This window comes from Gadus chalcogrammus, unplaced genomic scaffold (assembly GCF_026213295.1).
Source record: "Gadus chalcogrammus isolate NIFS_2021 unplaced genomic scaffold, NIFS_Gcha_1.0 GACHA073, whole genome shotgun sequence".
NCBI lineage: Eukaryota > Metazoa > Chordata > Actinopteri > Gadiformes > Gadidae > Gadus > Gadus chalcogrammus.
Window position 1 is genome coordinate 236,609 of NW_026613508.1, and position 25,094 is coordinate 261,702.

General features: G+C 44.0%; 1 long non-coding RNA gene across 1 annotated transcript; it reads right to left on the reverse strand.

The window, feature by feature from the left end:
• Window positions 1–23,808, reverse strand: LOC130378370 (uncharacterized). Its single transcript, XR_008894673.1, has 4 exons — window positions 23,695–23,808; window positions 14,045–14,183; window positions 3,512–3,591; window positions 1–78 (listed from the first exon to the last, which is right to left on the reverse strand). It is a non-coding gene; the product is annotated as an uncharacterized LOC130378370 (long non-coding RNA).
• Window positions 23,809–25,094: the final 1,286 nt, after the last annotated feature.

The following is a 25,094-nucleotide window of genomic DNA, read 5'->3' on the forward strand; positions in this document are numbered from 1 at the left end:
GGGGCGGTCGATCTCTGGATGAGAAGGAGTGGTCCCTCCATAGACCTCCTGGTCACTCCAGCCCCGCCCTGAGAGACTCTGAAAGACAGAACGACTAGTTAGGAGTACTCACTGTTTTATTAATGTGGGTAGGTACTAGGGGTGGGAATCTCTTGGCATCTCACGATTCGATTCGAAATCAATTCAGAGGTCAACGATTCGATTTTAAATCGATTATCGATTTTAAATCGATTTTGTAATAAATTTTTTTTTTTTTTTATAATATATATATATTTTTTTTTTAACACATCCATTTTATGTTGAAATGCAAGCTGCATCGATTATTGCATTGCTCAAAAAAATCAATAGATGAATTACCTTTTTATAAAAGAAAAAATATCTTTGTCACAAATATGAATTTCTATCGACAACACAATAACCAATGCAGCTTGCATTTCAACACAATATGGAAGTAGCCAAGTTAAAATGTAAATACATTAATTTTTCTTTTAAATTATTAAAGAAAAAGCTGCTCTTAGTCAATGATAAGAATAAGACTTCAAACACAAAATGCCACTTTTATTTTTGATAATAAGCAGCATGTCCCTGAGAAAGAAAATAATGTTACACAATAATATGCTACTTTATGGCGCTTGCATTTTAAAGGTGCTTCATTTCCAGTTAATAACTGGTGGATGCTCATGGAATATGCAAGTTCTCATATTCATGTGACTAACATTAAATTGAAGGCAATATTTCTACCCAATCATTAGGCTAACGTAGAGCTAACTGCATCTCACACTGTATAAATAGCAAAACACAACTTGGACCAACAAAATAACATATATACATAGTTCTCAAAGCACAGAAACGAGGCAGTGTCTCTGCATCTTTAGTACACAAAGCAAAAATTGCCAGAGAAAGGGGGGTGAAATGTGTTAACATATCTAAGTAATGTAGTGTTGTGATCTGACAAAGAAAACAAGCTCATGGCATATGCAAGTTCTTGTGTAAAAACAGGAGCTGGTCTACATGCTCTGGTGTGAGTGTGCTCCGCTGGGCAGTCACAATATCTCCTGCAGTAGAGAACACTCTTTCTGCAGTGACACTGGTGGCCGGAATACAAAAGTATCGCTTGCCCAACTTGGAGAGCAGGGGATACATAATCTCATTTTTCCTCCACCAGCTGAGAGGGTCCTCAGAGAGAGGAACTGGTGGAGCACCACGGAACTTGTTAACCTCCTCCTCAGCTTGAGCATAGGCAGAGATGGGCTGAGTTGCACTAGAGAAGGTATTCCCCAGCAGATTCTCCAACAAAGAGGATGGTGCTCTTCTCTTGGCAGGGGGGGAGCTTTGGTTCTGCTCCTCTGTAGGTTGGGTGCCCTCTGTGACTTCATGTTCTTCCACTCTTACCTGTTGCTGTAGGTAAACACAATAAGAACAGATCACCACAGTAGCCTCATTTTACATTGCCATATAATGTAAATATCTCCAATCCTAACCATATAAGAAATAAATAAAATAATATAAAAAACGAAATAAAACAAGTCAAACCATAAATTAGGTATTAGGTTACTGTTCAATATCTATTCAATATTGTGTTTTGTGCCTCTAATTCACATATTTCATATAATTCCGAAAGTGGTACGGTCATTTAACGTAACAGACTCATATTAATTTGAAGTCAGCACGTAATGGCTTTCTTCGCAACGCCTGGAACTTAAAAGTTCTATTTGCTTGAAGAACTATTTATTTCTTAGCGGAAATCACAAAACGGCAACTAAATCATTAAAATTAGGTATTTTGGAGGAATGTCTTTTATCGTTTTGGCAAGTAACCGTAGGCTATAATGTTAGGGATAATGTATTGTCCGTCGTATGCTGCGCGTCGGGGCGCTGTTTGCCCCGTCGGGACTTATTTTTGGATAATGACCTCCGGACAATACATGAGCCCGTATTATGCATTAAGTAGGCCAGCCTAAAATCTTACAATAATGCTACATACAATAAAATGAAATTTACCTCAAGTGATGCAGCTTCAGCAACAACTCTTCCAAATGTTTCCGCTACATCATCTTCAGAAAGGAAAGGCAGTCCCTTGAATCTCGGGTCCAGAGCAGAAGCTGAACGAAGTGTTCTTCTCTCTAGGTCAGACGTGTACCTTTTGCTGAGGTCCTCATTGATCGCCTTCTTTATATCGCGGGTAATTGATGACTCTGCAATGTTGCCCGTCGTATCCTGGCAGAGTTGAGCTTGCAGTTGAATGTTTATAAACTTTGTTTATAAACATTCAACATGTGCGTTTAGTGCGCTTAGTGCGCATGCGTGTATAGCGGAGCAGAGAGGAGAGTTTTCTGTTGCGTTCTGCAGCGGGCGAACAGAATGTTGCAGCAGGCGAACTAATTTCATTTTTAAAATTCCGATTATGAACCTTTCTGAATCGAGAACGAATCGTTCTAGAGAGAATCGATTAAATTCGGAAAATCGATTTTTTCCCCCACCCCTAGTAGGTACTAGGGCTGTACGGTATGGACTAAAATGTATATCACGGTATGATTTGAGGAATAGACGGTAACGGTATTATATCACGGTATGTTAATTTTATTTTCTAATTTCGATATAAATGCCTCTGAAGGGGGAAAAATACTGGAAAGGCAGCAAAACCACATCAAAAAAATTATTTTCTGAAGTTACTTCCATCTCTGAAAAACACTAATGTTTAATAGTATGGATTTGTTTCTCCACTTGCTTGCGGACCTTGCCGTATAGTTTTGGCATCTTAATTTGGCTGAAGTGTGTGTGGGCAGGAAACGCGTACCTGGGATCGAGTGTTTTGACCATCTCTTTAAAAACCTTTCTATCGACATTTTGAAAGGGAACCATGTCCTTAGACAGGTAAACAGTGACAACGTTTGTCAGCTCGTTCCACCACTGGCATTCAAAATGCCTGCGGAAGCAATGTCTGATTGCAGCGACGGCTTCACGCTTCCAGTGTCTGTCTCGTACGTTGTGGAATGAGAGCTCGTGAAGGGACTATTGCGCGAGCACGCAGGAGCGCTTGCTGCGTGCTTGCATACTGCCTTCTCAGGCAGTATCGCTGTCAATCTGTCCCTGGGAAAAGTAACGTGGTGCCGAATTGAAAAAGGAACTATGTTTCGTTACCATATTTTCAGTAGTTGCTCGTAACTTTACTTTTTACATGAAAAAGTAGTTAGGGAACTGTATTAACGCATTACTTACTTTGTTACGCGTTACACACAACATTGTCTACCAGTCACACCGGTCCCGAGGTAACGTCAAAATCTATACCGTAGTGCAAATTCACACCAGTATACCTTCAGCACCGTTTATACCGTACACCCCTAGTAGGTACCTTACCTCCTAGCAACAATACGTCTAAGGTTATACATCGTGCTGGTGTAATTAATACCCTTAATCCATGAGTCTGCTGTCACACGGACATGAAGCAGGTCTCGTACCATAGAGGACAGGACATGGTAAGGCTGCTGAAGGTGATGTGTGCTGTTTTATACCTGTACAGACACTGCATCTGACGTACTGGGCTGTTGTAGAGACCCCTGTCTGACTGTTGGTGGCTTCCACACTCGAGCACCTGCTGACATAACTGGCTTTAGGTTAGGATGTAACCTGCTAACTATTACCAACTGACTATATGAGTTAGGATGTGACCTATTACTACAACAAACAGACCATATGTAAGGATGTACTATATTAACTATGACTAACTGACTTAAAGGTAGCTTAGAAGCTATTAACAACCAAGGCAGTATAAAACCTATTACTATTAACTTACTATAAGTTAGTATTTAACTTTCTGACTTACAATCAATTAATATTTAAGGCAAGGCAAGGCAAGGCAAGGCAAGGCAACTTTATTTATATAGCACTTTTCATACACAAGGCAGACTCAAAGTGCTTCACATATAAACATTGTTATACATTAAAATAAAATAATAGATAAGTAAAAGAAAACATATGCAAAGAAATGAGTAAAATAGAAAGTTAAAAAGGCAATGTATTTAAGAAAGTGAGAAAATTAAATTGAAAATAAAGGGAAAGTTAAAAAGGCATTTTAGTAAAATAAAGCTAAAGTATTTAAGATTTAGCAGAAAGCTAAAGAAAACATAAAAGTCTTCAATCTTGTTTTGAAGGTGCTCAGAGTTGGGGCAAGTCTTAAATCCTCAGGGAGTTTATTCCAGCTATTGGTTGCATAGTAACTAAATCCTGCTTTCCCATGTTTCGTGTTTACTCTGGGGATAATTAACAGATTGGTCTCAGAAGATCTTAGTGTTCTAGAAGGCTTATGTAGTGGAAGCATATCAGTTAAATATTTTGGGCCAAAACCATGTAGGGATTTATAGGTTAGCAACATGATTTTAAAATCAATTCTCTGACCTACAGGAAGCCAATGTAACGATTTAAGAATTGGTGTAATATGTTCAAATTTTTTGGTCTTTGTTAATACTCTAGCAGCAGCATTCTGAACAAGCTGAAGCTTCCTTAGAGTTTGTTTTGGGAGACCTGTAAGGAGACCATTGCAGTAATCAAGCTTACTAGTGATAAAGGCATGTACAAGTTTTTGTAAGTCTTCTGTGGACATGAGCCCTCTAAGTCTTGCTACATTTTTAAGGTGATAATATGCAGATTTTGTAACTGATTTGATGTGACTTTCGAAATGTAAATCAGAATCCATGATAACCCCTAGGTTTCTGGCTTTGATTGAGGTTTTCAGGGACAGAGAGTGAAGGTGTTGGGTTACTTTAAGCCTTTCCGTTTTAGCACCAAATACAATTATCTCAGTTTTATCCTCATTTAGCTGAAGGAAATTTCGGCACATCCAGTCTTTCACTTGCTCAATGCACTGGCACAGCAGATCTATGGGCCGATAGTCATTTGGTGATAGCGATACATAGATTTGCGTGTCATCAGCATAGCAATGATGGTCAATATTGTTATTATGCATGATTTGCCCTAGTGGGAGCATGTAGATGTTGAATAAAGAGGGTCCTAAGATCGAACCTTGTGGGACTCCACACATCACGTTGGTTGATTCTGATACAAAGTCGCCGATGGAAACAAAGCAGTTCCTATTTTGTAGGTAGGATCTGAACCAATTTAAGACTGTGCCTGAAAGCCCCACCAAGTTTTCTAACCTGTCCAGAAGTATTGTATGGTCTACAGTGTCGAATGCAGCACTGAGGTCTAGTAGCATTAGTATTGAGGTTTTGCCAGAGTCTGTGTTAAGACGGATGTCGTTTACAACTTTAATGAGGGCGGTCTCAGTGCTGTGCAGGGGTCGAAATCCTGATTGGAAGGTGTCATAACAACCAGTTGATGCCAGGAAGTGATTAAGTTGCTGGAGGACAACTTTCTCAATGATTTTACTTATGAAGGGCAGATTTGATATTGGTCTGTAGTTGTTAATAATAGAGGTGTCTAGGCTCCGCTTTTTTAAAAGGGGTTTAATAACTGCAGTTTTCAGGGCTTTTGGGAAGTTGCCTGACTGGAGAGAGTTGTTAACTATCTGCAATATGTCTATTGCTAGGCAGTCAAAAACATTCTTAAAGAGGTTGGTAGGTAACGAATCAAGGCAACAGGTGGATGGCTTTAGTTGTGTAACAGTTTCCACAAGAGTTTTAGAGTCAATAACATTAAAGCATGCCATCCCTGCCACGTTACTTTTGCCTGAACAGGGTGGTAGTCCAACATTTTTGTTTGAAGTGGAGATATTGATGGCGCGTCTGATGCCTTCAATTTTATCAGTATAAAAAGCTGCAAACTCATTGCATTTCTGTGTGGAATGGAGATCAGGTGGAATTTGTGTTGGGGGGTTGGTCAGTCTGTCAACAGTTGCAAATAGGGTTTTTGCATTATTATTATTGGATTTAATGATATTGGAGAAAAATGTTTCTCTAGCACTTTTTAAGTCTGAATTGTAGGCACGGAGGCTCTCTTTGTAGATATCATGGTGAATTTGAAGTTTTGTTTTACGCCAGATGCGTTCAACCTTCCTGCATTCTTTTTTCTGTGCTGTTACAGAGGCAGCTTTTCTCCAGGGTGCCTTTTGCTTTCCAGAAACCGTTTTAACCTTATAAGGTGCAATGACATCCATGATTTTCAAAATTTTCAAATTAAAGTTTTCTACAAGATCATCAGCAGAACATGGGTTGAGAGGTGGTAGTAAGGAGATGGCCTTTCTAAAAAGTACATACGATTCTTCATTGATATACCGTTTTTTGACAGTATTTGATTTTGTCTGTATGTCGGGAATAAAAGATATATTAAAGAAAACACAAAAGTGGTCAGACAAGGAAGGATCAGTCACAGAGAGATCAGAAACATTGAGGCCCTTTGTGATAACCAGGTCTAGAGTGTGGCCCTTACAATGAGTAGTCTCTTTCACATGTTGGGACAGTTCAAATGTGTCCAAAATGGTAAAAAGTTTTTTTGCACACTTGTCATTCAAATCATCAGTATGAAAATTGAAGTCACCAGTTATAACTAGACAGTCAAATTCTGTGGAGATGCTAGACAATAATTCTGTGAATTCATCGAAAAAATTGTGGGTATGTGGGTGGCCTGTAAATAATTAATAGGAGAACTCTGGGGGAGCATTTCAATACAGCACAAAGGTATTCGAATGATGGAAAATCACCAAATAACATCTGTTTCCCCTGAAAATCTTTTTTAAATATAACAGCAACCCCTCCACCTCTTTTTCCAGATCTACATGCATCAAAAAAGTTATAGTTGGGAGGAGCTGTCTCTATCAGAACGGTTGCACTGTTATTTTGTTCCAGCCATGTTTCAGTTAAAAACATAAAATCCAGTTTAGAGGTGGTAATAAAATCATTAACTAAAAATGATTTGTTATTAAGAGACCTAACATTAAGTAGAGCCATCCTGATGGTGTTGTTGATAGGCTTTAAGGTTGTTTTGGTTTGGAGGAAATATGTATGAGATTTGTGAGGTTAGCAGTGTGTCTACGTTTCCCTTTGTTTACTCTCTTAGTGGTTACAGCAGGAATGCAAAAGTTGCCATGTTTTGACATAGGCAACCTTGGGTTCAGCAGATTATGCGAAACGTCCTTTATACTTTGTCTACGGCTGAACCCTTTTTTGTCTCAGTAATACTCAGGACTACTATCAGTACAGGGGGCAGGGGGCTGGGGCGCCCTCCGCTTTGGTGTTATCAGCCTGTGGGAATGACCTGGCGATGCTATCATTGACACAGATGCAAGTTTGATGCCTACATATTCCTGTTTCTTAAATTCAGCTGGAAAATCGCAAAGGGAGGAGACAGTGGAGCTGGAGTTGTTGTGGCTATGGGAGAGATGAGGAGGGGGGTGGCCGTTCCTCGCCAAGCCAGCATCAGCGATGGGGGAGGGCACGGTGTCCATGGTGTCGGGCAGGCTGTTGTCTCTCTTCAAGGTCTTTGGTCTGTAATGCAGAGGAGGGGGGTGGCCGTTCCTCGTCAAGCCAGCATCAGCGATTGGGGAAGGCACAGTGTTGATGGCGTCGGGCGGGCTGTTGTCTCTCTTCAAGGTCTGTGGGCTGTCTGCTATCTGTGTGTCAGATAGTGGCAGAGTAGATGTGTGGGGGAGGCTGTAGTCTCGCTTCTTCTCAACCTGTGCTCTGATTGCGGCCTGTGCTTCAGACCATGGCAAGATTGTGGCCTGTGCGTAAAGCGAGAAGAGAAGATTGTCCCTCAACAGTTTTGAGCCTAACCTGTTTGGGTGTAGGCCATCTGCTCTGAAAAGATATTTGCGCCCCCAGAATAAGTTGAAATTGTCAATAAAGCCCCTTCCTCTTTCATTGCAGACTCTGGAAAGCCATGTATTCAGTGCAAGTAGACGACTGAATCTGTTTATTCCCCTGTCAACTGATGGTATGGGTCCACTGATGAAAGAGTTGATGTGTATTTTGTCCTGTGTATCCAATAGATCAGTGTAATCCCTCTTCAGAAGTTCTGACTGTTCTCTTTGAATATCATTAAATCCTGCATGCACAATAATCTGTGAGATTTTGGGGTTTTCCAATATGATTTTGGCTAGTTTATGGTTGATATCACTAACCATTCCATATGGGAAGTTGCATGTTTTGATCTTCTTACCGGTTATATCCTTGATGGTTGAGTCTCCTATAATCAGAGTGTCTGGTTCATCTGCTTCCTCTGAGATGGGCCCTTGTTGGACGGTGGCAGACACATGCGCAGCCCGCCTCCGTGGCGACTGGTTGTTCCATGTCTGTCCGTACCGTCTGTCCGGACACATTTCAGGGGTCAGGGGTGCACAGGTGGCCGAGGCATGCGCAGCTCGCCTCCATGGCGACTGGTTCATGTTCCGTCTCTGTCCGCACTGTCCGTCCGGACGCATCTCGGGGCTCAGGGGTGCATGGGTGGCAGGCTCGTTCGTGGACTCTTGAAGTGGCAGGAACCGGTTCTTCAGTGGCAGGGTTAATTTCAGTGACGGGCTAATCCGGCTGATAACTTTAGCTTTGGGTAGTTTAGCATTTGGCGTTGAGTGATCTTGTTGATTCACTTTGGTATGTTGTTTTGGCTTAGCGCCGACTCTGTGCCATTGAAACGCAGCTGGAACTGTCTCTCTCTTGTCCAGCTTCGGGAAGGATACAGTGTAGCTTTGATCATCTTGCTGTATCTGAGTGAGCTCAGCAAACTCACCCATCGGCACTGTATCCTGTAGGGGTCCTTTGCATTTTTCTAATGCTGCTAGTCTTGTTTCAATTAAAGCCACCCTCTGTTGCATTTTGGTGCAGTCTGTGCATTTCCCAGTCTCCGTGCCTGAGATATCCGAGTACAGAGGCATGTTGGCGATAGGAAAGTCCAAGGCTTTTTCTGCGGTCTGATCCGGGAGTAAAAAGTGCCAAAATGTATTGTTGAATCGAGCGATGGAGGACGACGAAAACAAACTATATACTGTTAGGTATTATGATCATGAAATAAAATAAGATAAAGTAGATCTAAATGATGAATTAAGTAGTTTTTTCCAATGCCTAGCGGAGCTTCGGGAAACATGACCTCTCTCTGCTGCTGCCACAAGGTACTCAAATAACCAAATAACTACTTACTGAATCTAAGTAAGGAAGTATCCTACTGACTACTAACTGACTAAAAAGGTAGTATAAGCTACTATTCATATACCAATGAAGTATAAAACCTAACTTACATACTATATCTGACTAACTATAAGTAAGGATGTATGCTACTAACTCCTACTAACTGACAATAAAAGGGACACTTCTTGTTGCCATGGCGCTGTGGGAGACGGCTGCCTCTCCAGTAGCTCTCCCGTTTTTAACTTCTTTCTACTTATTGTGTGTTTAATATATATACTGTACTATACTAAACTATATAATATATACTATAGATACTTCTATTCTATTTATTTTTTCTAAAAATGCAACCAAGAGCCAGCTCTCTCACTTACTCAAGAGAGGAACTACTGGCTTTGCAAACAAACGGACAAACGGACAAAACAAACAACAAACAAACAAACGGACGGGCTGGGATACGACACCCAATCCCAGCGGAGCTGAGGAGGAGACCAAGGGGCTGCAAGGCTGGAGCTAAGATAAAGGCTGAGCTTGCGGATAATCGTAGGCGCTACAAACCATCTATTCCCTCCGTAATCATGGGGAATGTGAACTCGCTGCCGAACAAGATCGACGAGCTGTCCGCGCTGAACAACCAACGGATCTACCGTGACAGCAGCTTGTTCATCTTACAGAGACATGGCTCAACCACCTTGTACCGGATGCTAACGTGGACCTGCTGGGATTCACTGCCGTGAGAGCCGACAGAGACACTAAAGCGAGCGGAAAAAGCAAAGGTGGGGGTCTCATCATGTATGTCAACAACCGCTGGTGTAACCCAGGACATATCTCCATAAAGACTCATGTTGCCGGGACCTCGAGCTGCTAGCTGTTAGCCTGCGGCCATATTATCTGCCGAGGGATTTTAGTCATGTGATCACCGTCTGTGTTTACATTCTCCGAGAGCGGACGCAGCCACTGCCTGTGAGAAGATACACTCCGTCACAGCAAGGCTGCAGACACAGCACCCTGAGGCATTTATGATCATCTCTGGGGACTTTAATCATGTAACTTTGGATTCTACTTTGGCAGTTTTTCACCAGGTTGTAGACTGTACTACCAGAAACAACAGGACAATTGATCTCCTCTATGCTAATGTGAGGGAATGCATATAGAGCGACTCCCCTCCCCCCACTGGGGAAGTCTGATCACAACCTGGTTCACCTACAGCCACTGTACATCCCCCTGGTCCAAAGACAGCCGGTGACAACCGCACCATCAGGAGGTGGTCCCCTGAGATGGAAAGTGCCCTGAGAGACTGTTTCGACACCACAGTATGGGATGTGTTGATCGACCCGCATGGTGAGGACATAGAGGGGATGACACACTGTCTGACGGAGTACCTCAACTTCTGCGCAGACGTGGTCTCCCCTGTCAGGACTGTCCGCTGCTACCCTAATAACAAGCCATGGGTAACGCGGGGAAGTCAAGGCTGTCCTCAACAAGAAGAAGGCTGCCTTCAGGAGCAGGGACAGGGAGGCCATGAAGGCAGCACAGAAGGAGGTGAAACACTGTGTGAGGGAAAGCTAAGGACAGCTATAGGAGAAAGGTGGAGCAGAAGCTGAGGGAGAACAACATGAGGGAGGTCTGGGAAGGTGTGAGGACCATCACAGGTCACAACACAAAGACCAGAGCTACAGGGGGGACAATGCAGACAACGGAGAGGGCGAACGAGCTGAATGACTTCTTCAACAGGTTCAACCAGCCCTCGTCCCCCCCACCACCACCACCACCACCACCCCCACCCTCACCACAGCCATCTCTCCTTCTTCCTCTACACACCTCCCCCCAGACACCACAACATCCCCCTCCTCCCCCCCCACCCTCAACACAATCCCCGCCTCACATCACCATAGACCAGGTCAGAGGACAGCTGAGGAAGCTCCAGCCCAGGAAAGCAGCAGGCCCAGACAAAGTGTGTCCGAGACTGCTGAAGACCTACGCTGCAGAACTGGGAGAGCCGCTACAACGGATCTACAACCTTAGCCTGCGGCTAGGGAGAGTGCCCACGATCTGGAGACATCCTGCATCGTTCCGGTTCCGAAGAAGAACAGGACCAGCGAGCTGAATGACTTCCCACCGGTGGCACTCACTTCACACCTGATGAAGACGTTGGAGCGGCTCTTCCTCAACCTCCTCAGACCCCAGGTACAACACGCCCAGGACCGCCTGCAGTTCGCGTACCAGCCAGATGTTGGTGACGAGGATGCCATCCTCTACAATGCTACACCGAGTCCACTCCCATCTGGATAAGGGAAGCGGCACAGTGAGGATTCTCTCTTGGACTTCTCAGTGCCTTTAACACCATCCAGCCCCCTATGCTTCACGACAAACTGAACAGGATGGGGAGTGGAACCCTATCTGGTGGACTGGATTGATGATTACCTCACTGACCACAGTATGTCAGGCTGAAGGACATCACGTCTGACACTGTGGTCAGCAGCACTGGAGCCCCCCAGGGTACAGTGCTGGCCCCTCTTCTCTTCACTCTGTACACCTCAGACTTTTGCTACAACTCTGAGCTATGTCATCTACAGAAGTATGCCGATGACACAGCCATCGTTGGGTGTATTAGGGGTGACAGAGAGGGGGAGTATCGGAGTCTGGTGGGGGACTTTGCTCTCTGGTGCCACACTAACCGGCTACGGCTCAACACCTCTAAGACAAAAGAGCTGGTCATTGACTTTGGAAGATCCAGACCAAGTCCGAGACCAGTCCTGCTAGACGGAGCTGAGGTGGAGGCTGTGAATTCCTACCATTACCTCGGGGTCTGGCTGGATAACAAACTGGACTGGAAAACACACACCAGCTACCTGTATGGGAAGACACAAAGCAGGTTGTACTTCCTGAGGAGATTGCGGTCATTCAACATCTGCAGCAAATTGCTGTGGATGTTTTATCAGTCTGTGGTTGCCAGCGTCCTCTTCTACACTGTGGTGTGCTGGGGAGGCAGCATAAACAAGAGGGACACCTCCAGACTGGATAAATTGATCAGGCGGGCTGGCTCTGTGGTCGGCATGAAGCTGGAACCACTGGTGACAGTGGCAGAGAGGAGGACACTGGACAAACTGCTGGACATTATTGACAATGCCAGCCACCCCTTGCACACTGTCATCAACAACCAGAGGAGCCTGTTCAGTGGAAGGCTGCTCCTTCCCAAAGTTAGGACCAACAGACTAAAGAACTCCTTTGTCCCTCATGCCATCACACTATACAACTCCTCACTCGGAGGGAAGTAGGAGGAAATAAAATAGAAGTAATAGTAGTAATAGAGTAAAGAGGAGAGATATAACCTATTCCACTGCTTAATTTGAACTGCTAATTTATTTAATTTAATTTAACTGTCAGCCACCCCTTGCTCACCGTCATTTCATATATGATATGATATTTATCCACAATGCCGTATGTGTATGTGTGTATGTATTAGGGCTGGTAAATTAATATTCGAATTTCGGATATTCCTCGAATATGGGAAAAATATGTATATTCGAACGTGAAAATGAATATTCGAATAATTTACAAAATATATATTTTATTGCTCAGGGCAGCGCGCGCATTGATTCTCCTCCGTTGTGTCCCATGGTGCGTCGCTTACTGGCCTGTGTGTAGCTGCAGTCACGTGTCACAACAAGGAAGCATGGACTGCGCTCCACCACCTCCACCTCCCCACCTCACTGTAGACACCGATAAATGTATGAAAATGTATGAAACACAAACCAGCGAGCCCGAAAAACAAACCGGGGAAATGGAATCCGGTGAAGTCAACAACACCGCCACGGACAAAGTGATTGTTAAGCCAGATAATTTAAGAAGTACTGTTTGGCGCTTTTTTGGATTCTGGTCAGTTGGAGGTAAAGTTGTCGACAAATCCAAGGCTGTTTGCAAGTTATGCGATGCGGAACTGGCATATCACTCGACTACCACAAATTTGAGGATGCATTTAATAGTTGTTGTCTTTGTTCCACCCGACCGAATGGAACAAAGTTGGTGAAGACGAAGCAGACGGCCCGCTTCCCAAACAACCCAAGCTAACAGCGTTTTACAGCCCGACCACTTCTCTTCTAATATCACTTCTCACTTCTAATATTCGAATATATTCGATATTCAGACCATTTTTTAAGACCAATATTCAAATTTAATTTCTGGGGAATGTTACCAGCCCTAGTATGTATGTGTATGTTTATGTATATATGTGTATGTGTGTATATGTATATGTATATGTGTGTGCATGTGTATATGTATATATATATGTTTATTTATGTTTACATTTATTTATTTATATTTATTTATTTATATTAATCCTCTATACAGTTCCCTACATTTATCTTTTATTTTACTTGAATCCTGTTTTACTTCTATTATTATCTACTTTCTATATTAGCTCAGAGTTTATTGTTTACTGTTTACTGTTTACTGGTTTTTGTTTACTTTTTATAGTTAGTTAGTCAAGTTTATTGTTTATCTTATATTATATTATAATTATTGTTTACTGTTTACTTTTTATTTTACTTTTTATAGTTATCTAAGAGTGTATTGTTTATCTTATATTGTATATAATTTAATATTGTGTTGTGTTTCTTTCTGTAAGCTACTGGACAATCAATTTCCTTGAGGGAGTCATCCCAAAAGGATCAATAAAGCCTAATCTAATCTAATCTAATCTAATAAAGTATATAAACGACTCACTTCAACTAACTGACTAAAATGGGTAATATAACCTGCTAATTTACTATGAGGTACAACCTATTATTAAAAATGTTTATTAGAGGTTTTCCTTTTTTCAGATGCAATAAAATCCCTTTAAATCAATAAAACCCCTTTTTGTTGCTATATCTTTGGTAAATGATGCGGGCTAATGTATCTTCAGGGCTTTGAAAGGGATAATGTTCACTGCACATTACTCCTTCCAGAAATGTCTTGTAAATGTCTTTGTACCGGTCAATCCAGAGGTCCAGAGCTGCTCCTCCTCAGAGTCTGTCTCTTCAGGTGAGCAGACTCTCACCTGGCCGGGCTTCTCTCTCCTCATGAAGGCTGGAGCCACAAAGGACAGGCCTGACACACACACACACACACACTAGTGGTGAAACGGATCAGTGTGTCCACGGTTCGGTTCAGATAACCGTTTTGGGCCTCGGTTTCGGATACGGTTCGGATTAGGATCATGTCCGTGATAGTAAAAAGGCAGACTTTTTTTTGACGGAGGGTTTGGGGGAGTAACACAAAAATGAATGAGACCCACAGGCTATTTGCAATGTGTTAATTGACTGCAATCAGACAACTTGCAAGGCTTTTTTGTGCAATAAATGTTCCCCTAAATGCATTTGAAAACATGGTGCACTGAGTGTAACATGTAAGGGATAACGGCCGACGAGGCTTAGAACTCTGGCGACGAGCGCAGCATGAAGCCAGAGTTGCCTCTACCTGTCCATTATTTCCATCGAACCGGTTGACATCGAAGGCCGTTATCCCGCTTATCACCCGTTTGTATTTATCTCCCGTATATTTAGAATATAATTGTATCAATTACTTTCTTTAAATTTAGGAATCGTTTAAAGCCCAGTTTGTTTTTAACGCTGACAGGCTGAAGGGAGGGGCAGGAAAAGTCTCATTGGCTCGGGCAGCACTGGAGAGAATGCATTCCGCTGGGTCCTAAACACCCTTTGGTATCGGACGTAGGCTACAGTAGGCAAAATACGCTACATAATGGTGCGGCCACACCAACCGCGTTACGCCCCGTGCCCACTACATGCGTCCGTTGCGTGATCCCCATTGACTTTAATGGGGACGGACGCGCAATGCATTGTGGATCCGTACGTTCCGTTGGAGCCTTCGGCTCCGTCAGAAAGTTGAAAAATGTTAAACTTTTTGGCAGCGACGGATCCGTCATCCAATCAGATCGCTGTACGGTTGCTGATTGACACCCCGCCCTCATGGGTAAAATCCTCAGTTTGTCGATGCTCATGCTAATGATCATGTGTTTTTCCCCGCGTGTGATTTGTTGACCCTCATCCTCATCCTCATCGTCACCGCTTATCAGGGTCGGGTCGCGGGGGGAGGCAGCTCAAGCAGGGGGCCCCAGACTTCCCTTTCCCGGGCCACATTGACCAGCTCTGACGGGGGGATCCCGAGGCGTTCCCAGGCCAGTGTTGAGATATAATGTCTCCACCTAGTCCTGGGTCTTCCCCGAGGTCTCCCTCCCCACTGGACGTGCCTGAAACACCTCCCAAGGAAGGCGCCCAGTGGGCATCCTTACCAGATGCCCGAACCACCTCAGCTGACTCCTTAAAGGAGCAGCGGCTCTAATCCGAGTTCTCCGGATGGCTGAGCTTCTCACCTATCCCTAAGGGAGACGCCAGCCACCCTTCTGAGAAAACTCATCTCGGCCGCTTGTACCCGCGATCTCGTCCTTTCGGTCATCACCCAGCCCTCATGACCATAGGTGAGGATAGGAACGAAGATCGACCGGTAGATCGAGAGCTTTGCCTTGCGGCTCAGCTCTCTTTTCGTTCACACGGTGCGGTAAAGCGAACGCATACCCGCCCCCGCTGCTCCGATTCTCGGCCAATCTCACGCTCCATAGTACCCTCACTCGCGAACAAGACCCCGAGGTACTTGAACCTCCTTCACTCTGGGCTAAGGACTCATTTCCTACCCGGAGTAAGCAATCCACCGGTTTCCTGCTAAAAGTCATGGCCTCAGATTTAGCGGTGCTGATCCTCATCCCAGCCGCTTCACACTCGGCCGCCAGCCGATCCAGTGAGTGCTGAAGGTCACAGGCCGATGATCCAATGAGGACCAACATCATCTGCAAAAAAGCAGTGACGAGATCCTCAGACCACCGAACTGCAACCCCTCCGCAACCACGACTACGCCTCGATATCCTGTCCATGTATATCACAAAACAGGATTGGTGACAAGGCGCAGCCCCTGGCGAGACCAGCACCCACTGAGAACGAAACTGGACTGGCTGCCGAGAACACGAACCCAGCTCTCGCTTTGGGAGTACAAAGATTGGATGGCCCTGAGGATAGACCCCCTTACCCCATACTCCCGCAGCACCTCCCACAGTTTCTCCGGGGGACCCGGTTCATACGCCTTCTCCAGATCCACAAAACACATGTAGACCGGCATGGGATACTCCCAGGCCCCCTCCAGGATCCTTGCGAGAGTAAAGAGCTGGTCCGTAGTTCCACGTCCGGGGAGCGAAAACCGCATTGTTCCTCTTCAATCTGAGGTTCGACGATCGGCCGAACCCTCCCTTTCCAGCACCTTGGAGTAGAACTTTACCAGGGAGGCTGAGAAGTGTGATACCCCGATATTGGCACACACTCTCTGGTCCCCCTTTTTGAACAGGGGAACCACCACCACGGTTTGCCACTCCTTTGGCACTGTACCCGACTCCCACGCGATGTTGAATAGGCGTGTCAACCATGACAGCCCCTCAACACCCAGAGCCTTTTAGCATTCTGGCTGGATCTCATACAATCCCTGGGGCTTTGCCACTGCGGAGATGTTTTGACTACCCTCAAGTGACTCTCCACCAGGGAAATTGACGACGAAACACCATCAACCTCGAGCTCTGCCTCCAACATAGAGGGCGTGTTATTCGGATTCAGGAGTTCCTCAAAGTGTTCCTTCCAACGTCCGGCGACCTCCTCAGTTGAGGTCACAGAGTCCCATCCTTACTGTACACAGCTTGGATGGTTCCCCGTTTCCCCCTCCTGAGGTGCCGGATAGTCTTCCAGAAACACTTTGGTGCCGACCGAAAGTCCTTCTCCATGGCCTCTCCGAACTTCTCCCACACCCGCTGCTTAGCCTCCGACACGGCAGCCGCTGCAGCCCTTCGAGCCTGTCGGTACCCTGCAACCGAGTCAGGAGTCCTCCAGGATATCATATCCCGGAAGGCCTCCTTCTTCAGTCGGACGGCTTCCCTGACCACCGGTGTCCACCACGGTGTCCGAGGGTTACCGCCCCTTGAGGAGCCTAAGACCCTGAGGCCACAGCTAGCCACCGCAGCTTCAGCAATGGAGGCTTTGAACACCGCCCACTCCGGTTCCATGCCCCCAACCTCCACAGGAATGCCAGAAAAGCTCCGCCGGAGGTGTGAGTTGAAGATACCTAGGACGGGGGCCTCCTCCAGACGTTCCCAGTTCACCCTCACTACTCGTTTGGGCTTACCAGGTCTATCCGGAAATTTCCCCCATTCCCTGATCCAACTCACAACCAGATGGTGGTCGGTTGACAGTACCGCCCCTCTCTTTACCCGAGTGTCCAAAACATGCAAAAAAAAACACGGGGGCCCCGATTTCAGTCCACCATTCCAACCTATTAAAGCTATCACCAAGTTATATGTAGACCCGCATGATTTTATGCAAATGTACATAACTAAATGTCAGAGGTAGTAGCAAAGATATGTCTTTTTAACTTTCAAGTTTCTTGTAGCTCTAACTGAATAATCACAATCGCGTTTCTAGTAGGGTTGTCAGTCACGATACTGGATTTTCTAACTTCAACACTATTCCTGGAAAAATATAGATATTCTATACCATTTTTTATATCAGGGGAAAAGTTTTTTTCAGGAAAGAACATACCCAAAGTAAATAGATTATATCTCCACAACTGCAAGGGCGATAATGTCATCTTTGGGCCAAAAGAAAGATTGTTGTGCAAGTGAAATATTCAATGGGGATAATACTTGGTTAAAGTGAATAAAGCCATGGAACACAGCATAAGTGGAAGATAACATTTCCACCTGAAATAATTGGGAGCACTGTCTTACTATGAGACACAAATAAAGGTAGATATCTTACAATTTTGACACTTGACACGTCTATTTAAACTTCAGGGCAATCGAATGCACCAAGCCAAACACTCGCAAATAAATATATGGCCACTAGATTGCGCTAAAGAATATGTTTTCTGTTTGAAGGCAATTTACCTATTTCCTAAGAAACCTTCTCTTATTCATTGATTGAAAACACCATGTTAAGTTGCAAAATTTGGCCCAGATACTGGATAATCTGTTTATAGTGGTTTTATTCGATCAGAATCAACTTTGTAGACAAAAATCACAAAGGTAATACCGTATTTTCCGGACTATACGTCGCTCCCGAGTATTAGTCGCATCAGTCAAAAAATGCTCCATGACGAGGAAAAAAACATATATACGTCGCATCGGTGTATAAGTCGCATTTATTTTTAAACATTTAAACAAGAACGTTTAGTCTGGAGAGACTGAATAAAATTGCAATAGCAATATAGGTGTGTCGGTCCCACTCGTAGTTCTGAGAGTATACCGAATTCAGTGACACCGAGATTCCACCGGACGCGTATGCGCCGCGGTCCTAAACCTGAGCGCACGATCGGGAGGTGGAAGTTTCGCTTTAGATGCCTTCACAAGTCCAGCGGATGGCTCCAGTTTTCGCTGGCCAAGTCATGCGCTGTGATATGTGTGACAGCTATGTTGCACAACATTGCAGCTAAGGCTGGGGTAGCTTTGGTTGAACCGGAGAACATTGAGGACGATGACAACGAGAATATAATTTATTCGGTGGTGCAGTAGGCTTGCAGCATTCAGTTGTAGGCCTAATGAATGACGGTGCCATCTTGCGGCCGAAGATTATGTACGCACAATTTTGACATATAAGTCGCTTCGAAATATAAGTCGCAGGGCAAGCCAAACTACAAAAAAACCGCGACTTATAGTCCGGAAAATACGGTACTTCATTTTTGGTTGTTAAAAGAAAAGGGGACGTTTCTTCTTAAGTTGTTATTTGCGAGTTTTAGTCACAGAATGATATGGTTTGGACTGTTGGAATAAGTGGAGGCTCAGCTTTCATGATATATACAGTAGTTTGTGAGGGTCCAATTTCGTGAAAAAGATCGCTATTGCTGTGTGCATGTGCACAGTTATGAAACCCAAAACAGTGTTCTTGACTTTCCTTGATAATTTGCCTGAATCCAAAGTACTTCCAAACTGCACTCCTCCATCACTACTCCATTTAACTTCTACCTAAACCGTTCGCGGAGGTGCTGCACTGGAGATGCTAGCTGTGTTGGCTAACTTTTAGCGAATCACTGCCAGAGACCGCACTGGCGAGTGAGTGGGACAGAAGGCGGGGCTTAATATTCGCACTTAAGCGATGCGTGTCTGTTAACTCGCTTTCCGAGAGAAGAGAAGACAGTGCGCTGATCAATTGCAACTACTTTCTTTTTTGTGTGGTTTTGCGGAACAAAAAGGCTGTTCTGCAATTTCTTTAAACATTTGAATAAATAGCTTTTATATTAACATCCACCCAAAATCCACTTGCCCGTTCGGGCAACCAGAAAAAATCTCAACTCAGCTCTGGAGTCCGAGGTAGGAAACCCAAACGACGCCGTGTTTGGGTACATGATAGAGCTTAGATCGGGTTAGATTAAATTATCTCGGATATAAATAACAATAATCGGGTTAAATAACTTCACATGGTGTGTCTGGTGTGTTTCCAGCATTCGTAGTGTTGATCAGCAGAGAAATAGTCCGCCAAGACGTTGAGGTTGCTTAGCAATCAGAGACTCTGTCCATGCAAGTGAACGGAGCGTTCACTCTTCGTCATAACTATCAAACCAAACATCCTTCACATTCACCGAGCGAACATTATGAAAGTAAAATGCACATTTCTCGCTAGAAATGTTTCCATAAACGCATTTAATGGCGTAACTATGTTACTATTTCCACCCAGACTAAAGAAAGTTGCCGGCCGTGGCTGCCATGGACATGGCTGCGCTGGAGTCCGAGGTAAGAAACCCAAACGCCGTCGTGTTTGGGTGATAGAGTTTAGATCGGATTAGATTAAATAATCTCGGATATAAATAACAATAATCTGGTTAAATAACTTCACATGGTGTGTCTGGTGTGTTTCCAGCATTCGTAGTGTTGATCAGCAGATATATAGTCTGCCAAGACGTTGAGGTTGCTTAGCAATCAGAGACTCTGTCCATGCAAGTGAACGGAGCGTTCACTCTTCGTCATAACTATCAAACCAAACATCCTTCACATTCACAGAGTGAACATTATGAAAGTAAAATGCACATTTCTCGCTAGAAATGTTTCCATAAACGTATTTAATGGCGTAACTATGTTACTATTTCCACACAGAATAAAGAAAGTTGCCGGCCGTGGCTGCCATGGACATGGCTGCGCTGGAGTCCGAGGTAGGAAACCCAAACGCCGTCGTGTTTGGGTGATAGAGTTTAGATCGGATTAGATTAAATAATCTCAGATATAAATATCAATAATCTGGTTAAATAACTTCACATGGTGTGTCTGGTGTGTTTCCAGCATTCGTAGTGTTGATCAGCAGATATATAGTCCGCCAAGACGTTGAGGTTGCTTAGTAACCAGAGACTCTGTCCATGCAAGTGAACGGAGCGTTCCCTCTTCGTCATAACTATCAAACAAACATCCTTCACAATGCACAGAGGGCGAACATTATGAAAGTAAATGCACATTCTTGGCTAAAAATGTTTCCAGAAACCGAATTTAATGGCGTAACTATGTTAATATTCCACCAGAATAAAGAAAGATGTCGGCCCGTATGCTTCTGTCCAAGCTCACTACTCTCTGCCAGTGACGTCGGGTCAAGCTCAACGCTGATTGGCTATTGCGGCGCGTATGAGCGTAAAAAGTTCAATTTTTTGAACTCCTCGCGTACGCGCGTATATGTACGCGCGTATATGTACGCGCGTATATGTACGCGCGTATATGTACGCGCGTATATGTACGCGCGTATATGTACGCGCGTATATATACGCGCCTCATACGCCCCTAACGCGAGTAAAATGTTGCTTATACGCATGTAACGCGTGTACGCGTCTCATACGCGCGTAAACCAATGGTTCCCTATGGAAAAAATGCCGATTTTATACGCGTCGTACGCGAGTAACGCGCTTGGTGTGTTTGCACCTTAAGCCAGTCTTTAAAGGCTGATTCCTCCAGCCAGAGGTCTGAAAATTTACATTTACCCATTTTGATGCGAACTCACGGAGAGGTTTGGTAGCAAGCCAGCCGGGTACCCAAACTGACTTTAACGCGCGTGCGCGGTACACGTGATCCTAGGTCACAGGTCCTACTCGCAACATAAAAATATATTCACACAAATTTATTGAAGAAACTAGGCCTTCACGTAGGTAACATTAATTGAAAAAGCCATTGGTCCAGTTGGATCAGGGTTCGAAAATGTACTACCTCGTCAGATGACGTTTACTACTTTTTACTACTTTTTACTGGCTTTAATTTGGCCTAATTTAATTTACTACCTTTTACTATCTTTTAAAAACCCGCGGCAGCCATGAAGAAAGATGTCGGCCGTATGCTTCTGTGCAAGATCACTACTCTCTGCCAGTGACGTCGGGTCAAGCTCCACGCTGATTGGCTACCGCGGCTAAGCGTCACGCGTTGGAGCGTTGAAAGTTCAATTTTCTGAACTCCGGGCGTTGGTGCATTGGGCGCGTTACTGCGTTTACGTGCGTAATTACGTGCAACTGCCGCGCCTAACGCCCCCAACGCAACGCTTCAACGCTTCAACGCGTGTACCGTGCCCAGACCAATGGTTCCCTATGCAAAATTGCCGATTTTCAACGCCCCTAACGCGAGCAACGCGGTTGGTGTGGCCGTACCTTAAGGCAATGCCTTCATGAAACCGAAATCCGCGGATCTCCAGAATGCTCCGAACTGTGGTAAACGAACCGAACGGATTCGGATACAATTCGAATCCGCTGCAGGCCTAACACACACACACACACACCACAGCACACACACACACACCACACACACACCCACACACACACACACACACACCACACACACACACACACACACAGGGCCGGCTCTGACCAATTTGGTGCCCTAGGCAAGATTTTTGCTGGTGCCCCCTACCCCTTTTAACTGCGGTCATGCCAGCCGACTCATCGAGATCTGCGGTCAAGCCAGCCGACCCAGTTTTTTGCCGTACCTGTATATACTAGCCATTACGGTAATAGCGTCTCAGAACTAGTTTAAAATAAAAGCATTCGTCGGGTACATACAAAAAGACAGTCAATAAAAGCAAATACTATCAAAGGAAGTTTACGGCCGTTGTGGTATTTACTTTCAAAATAAAAGCCCACCAAACATTTCAATCTGAGACATATTACATATGATTTTGGATTCAATTTAAAAGAAAATGCCCTGTTATTTCAGGCTCATTTCACTTCATGGTTATAGTTCACAACCCCATAGTGATACCCAAGAAGTTTCAGGATACTCTGATGGGTAGTTTCAAGTTAAAAGCCCACTAGATATTGACATATGAGACTTATTACATATTTTTTTGGTTTAAATTTAAAAGAAAACTCCCTGTTATTCCAGACTCATTCCACTTCAGGGTCAAAGTTTAAGACCCCATAGTGTCACCCAAGAAGTTTCAGGATATTCTGATGTGTAATTTCTAATTAAAAGCCCACTAGATATTGAAATATAAGTCTCATATTTTGGTTGGCTTTTATTTTGAAACTCCACATCAGAATGTTCTGAAACTTCTTGCGTGACCCCATGGGGTCGCGAACTATAACCATGAAGTGAAATGGCCTGAAATAACAGGGCATTTTCTTTGAAATTGAATCCAAAATCATTGTAACATGTCTCATATTGGAATCTGGGCTTTTATTTTGAAACTCCACATCAGAATGTTCTGGAACTTCTTGGGTGACCCTATGGGGTTGTGAACTATAACCCTGAAGTGAAATGAGCATGGAATAACAGGGCATTTTCTTTTAAATCGAATCCAAAATCATTTGTAATGTGTCTCAGATTGGAATGTTTGGTGGGCTTTTATTTTGAAAGTAAATACCACAACGGCCGTACACTTCCTTTGATAGTATTTGCTTTTATTGACTGTCTTTTTGTCTGTAGGCTACCCGACGAATGCTTTTACTTTAAACTAGTTCTGAGACGCTATTACCGTAATGGCTAGTATATACAGGTACGGCAAAAAACTGGGTCGGCTGGCATGACCGCCGATCTCGATGAGTCGGCTGGCATGACCGCAGTCCCTTTTAGGGGGGGGGGGCGCGGAGGAAGTGGAAACTAGGGCGCTCTTTTATTTTGCATGTTATGTTATGTTGTCTAATATTTATTTCGAAATAACTACTGGTATTAAGAAATATAAACATTGAAGTTAAAGTTAGATGAATACAGTATAAAAAAAAAAAAAATCCCATATTTTCGGCGCCCCCGGCGGATGGATGCGCCCGTAGCATTCGCCTATACTGCCTATGCCCAGAGCCGGGCCTGCACACACACACACATACAAAGAAACATACAAACACACACACAGACACACACACATACAGACACACACATACAGACACACACACTCACACACACACACACACACACACACACACACACACACACACACACACACACACACACACACACACACACACACACACACACACACACAGACACAGACACAAAGAAGCAGTGATGTGTACAGCAGCACCACCTGTGTCTGTATGTATAGCAATGTACTCAGTAAAACAGTATTTAAGTATGAGTGGTTTACCAAGAGACGACATAACCAAATGGTTTTCCTTGATCTGCAGGAATCTTTTTTTCTCTGCCATACAGAGGCGGTTCCATTTTGTTGTGGAAAAGTATGCCCTGATATCCGCAAAGTCCTCCTTCACAACAAACAGACAACATATTGTCCAATACTGTTCATCTACAACCTTACCACTTTGTAGATAAACAACCTTAACTACAACTGTAACACATTCTAGGTAATACTGAATATATCAAAGTCAACAGTTGCTATAGAGCAGCCAATTCACTGTTGTAAATCCCACACATTTTGCATAAATAAAGTAATATCGGTCTCCTAAATTGCCACTCTCCATGGAGGGTCCCTTTCATGAACACATTGGTCTTATCTGATCGTATTTAATGGTGATTAACTCACCAATGTTGCATGAACAGATGTTTAAAGTATTGATATGGTGTCTCACCTCCTCCACTGAGTTACTCATCTGACTGGTCGGCCTACAGCTTGAGTCCAGATCAATCGAATAACAATGAAACATAATTAGAACATCTGGGGTAAATGTCGACGGCTAACATCCCTTTGCTAAGTTAATAAGAGTTACTTAACGTTGGTTAGTGAATTGGCGCTGACTAGTCAACACGATGATTGGAGGGATTCTGACCATAAATCACTTACGTCGTCCACTTATGCTTAGTTATGTAAGCCATTAAATTATATAATAACCAAACAAGTTTAGAATATAATACATTTCAGAGCATAATATGCCTTACCACATGCACTTGAATGGCACAAAAATGGAGATCCGAGATTCTATTGTTCAGTTGATTCGGCCCCAAACTGAGAAGAAGCGGGAAAACTTGGGCGAAGTCCCGCCCCTTCTGGTAGAGCCCACGGCACATGTACTGCTCAGTGGCGCAGGGCAACATTAAGGAGAGATATGCTTCCGCATCATGAGTCTAGTGTTCTATATATATCTATGATGGGACCTATGAGATCAAAAAATTTAATGGGTTTCAATGGAGAGAAAGTAATTATTTTCTGGTGCCAGTCTTTATATGCCTTGGATTACACATATGTTGATTGTGCATTTAATTGATAATTTTTCATGTCAAGAGTTTGGCAGTTTATTGTGCAATTGTTCAGTTAAAGGCTCTCGAGAAAACATAATGGTTTTCACCTCTTTCGATGCTGTTAACCTCCCCTTGGAATAAAGCAGTTAAGTAGAGCAGAGATCGCCAGGTCTGTACCAGAGTGCTGGGGACGTTATTACACGGCTTGCCGTGGAACGCTCCGTTCACTTGCATGGGCCTTCCTGATTTCCGGCGGTGAATAATCTTTTCCTACAGGGCTTAACGTTTCTTTTTAAAGTTTTTAAATAAAATAACATCATTACACGGTTACGTAAAATAACATGATCAGCA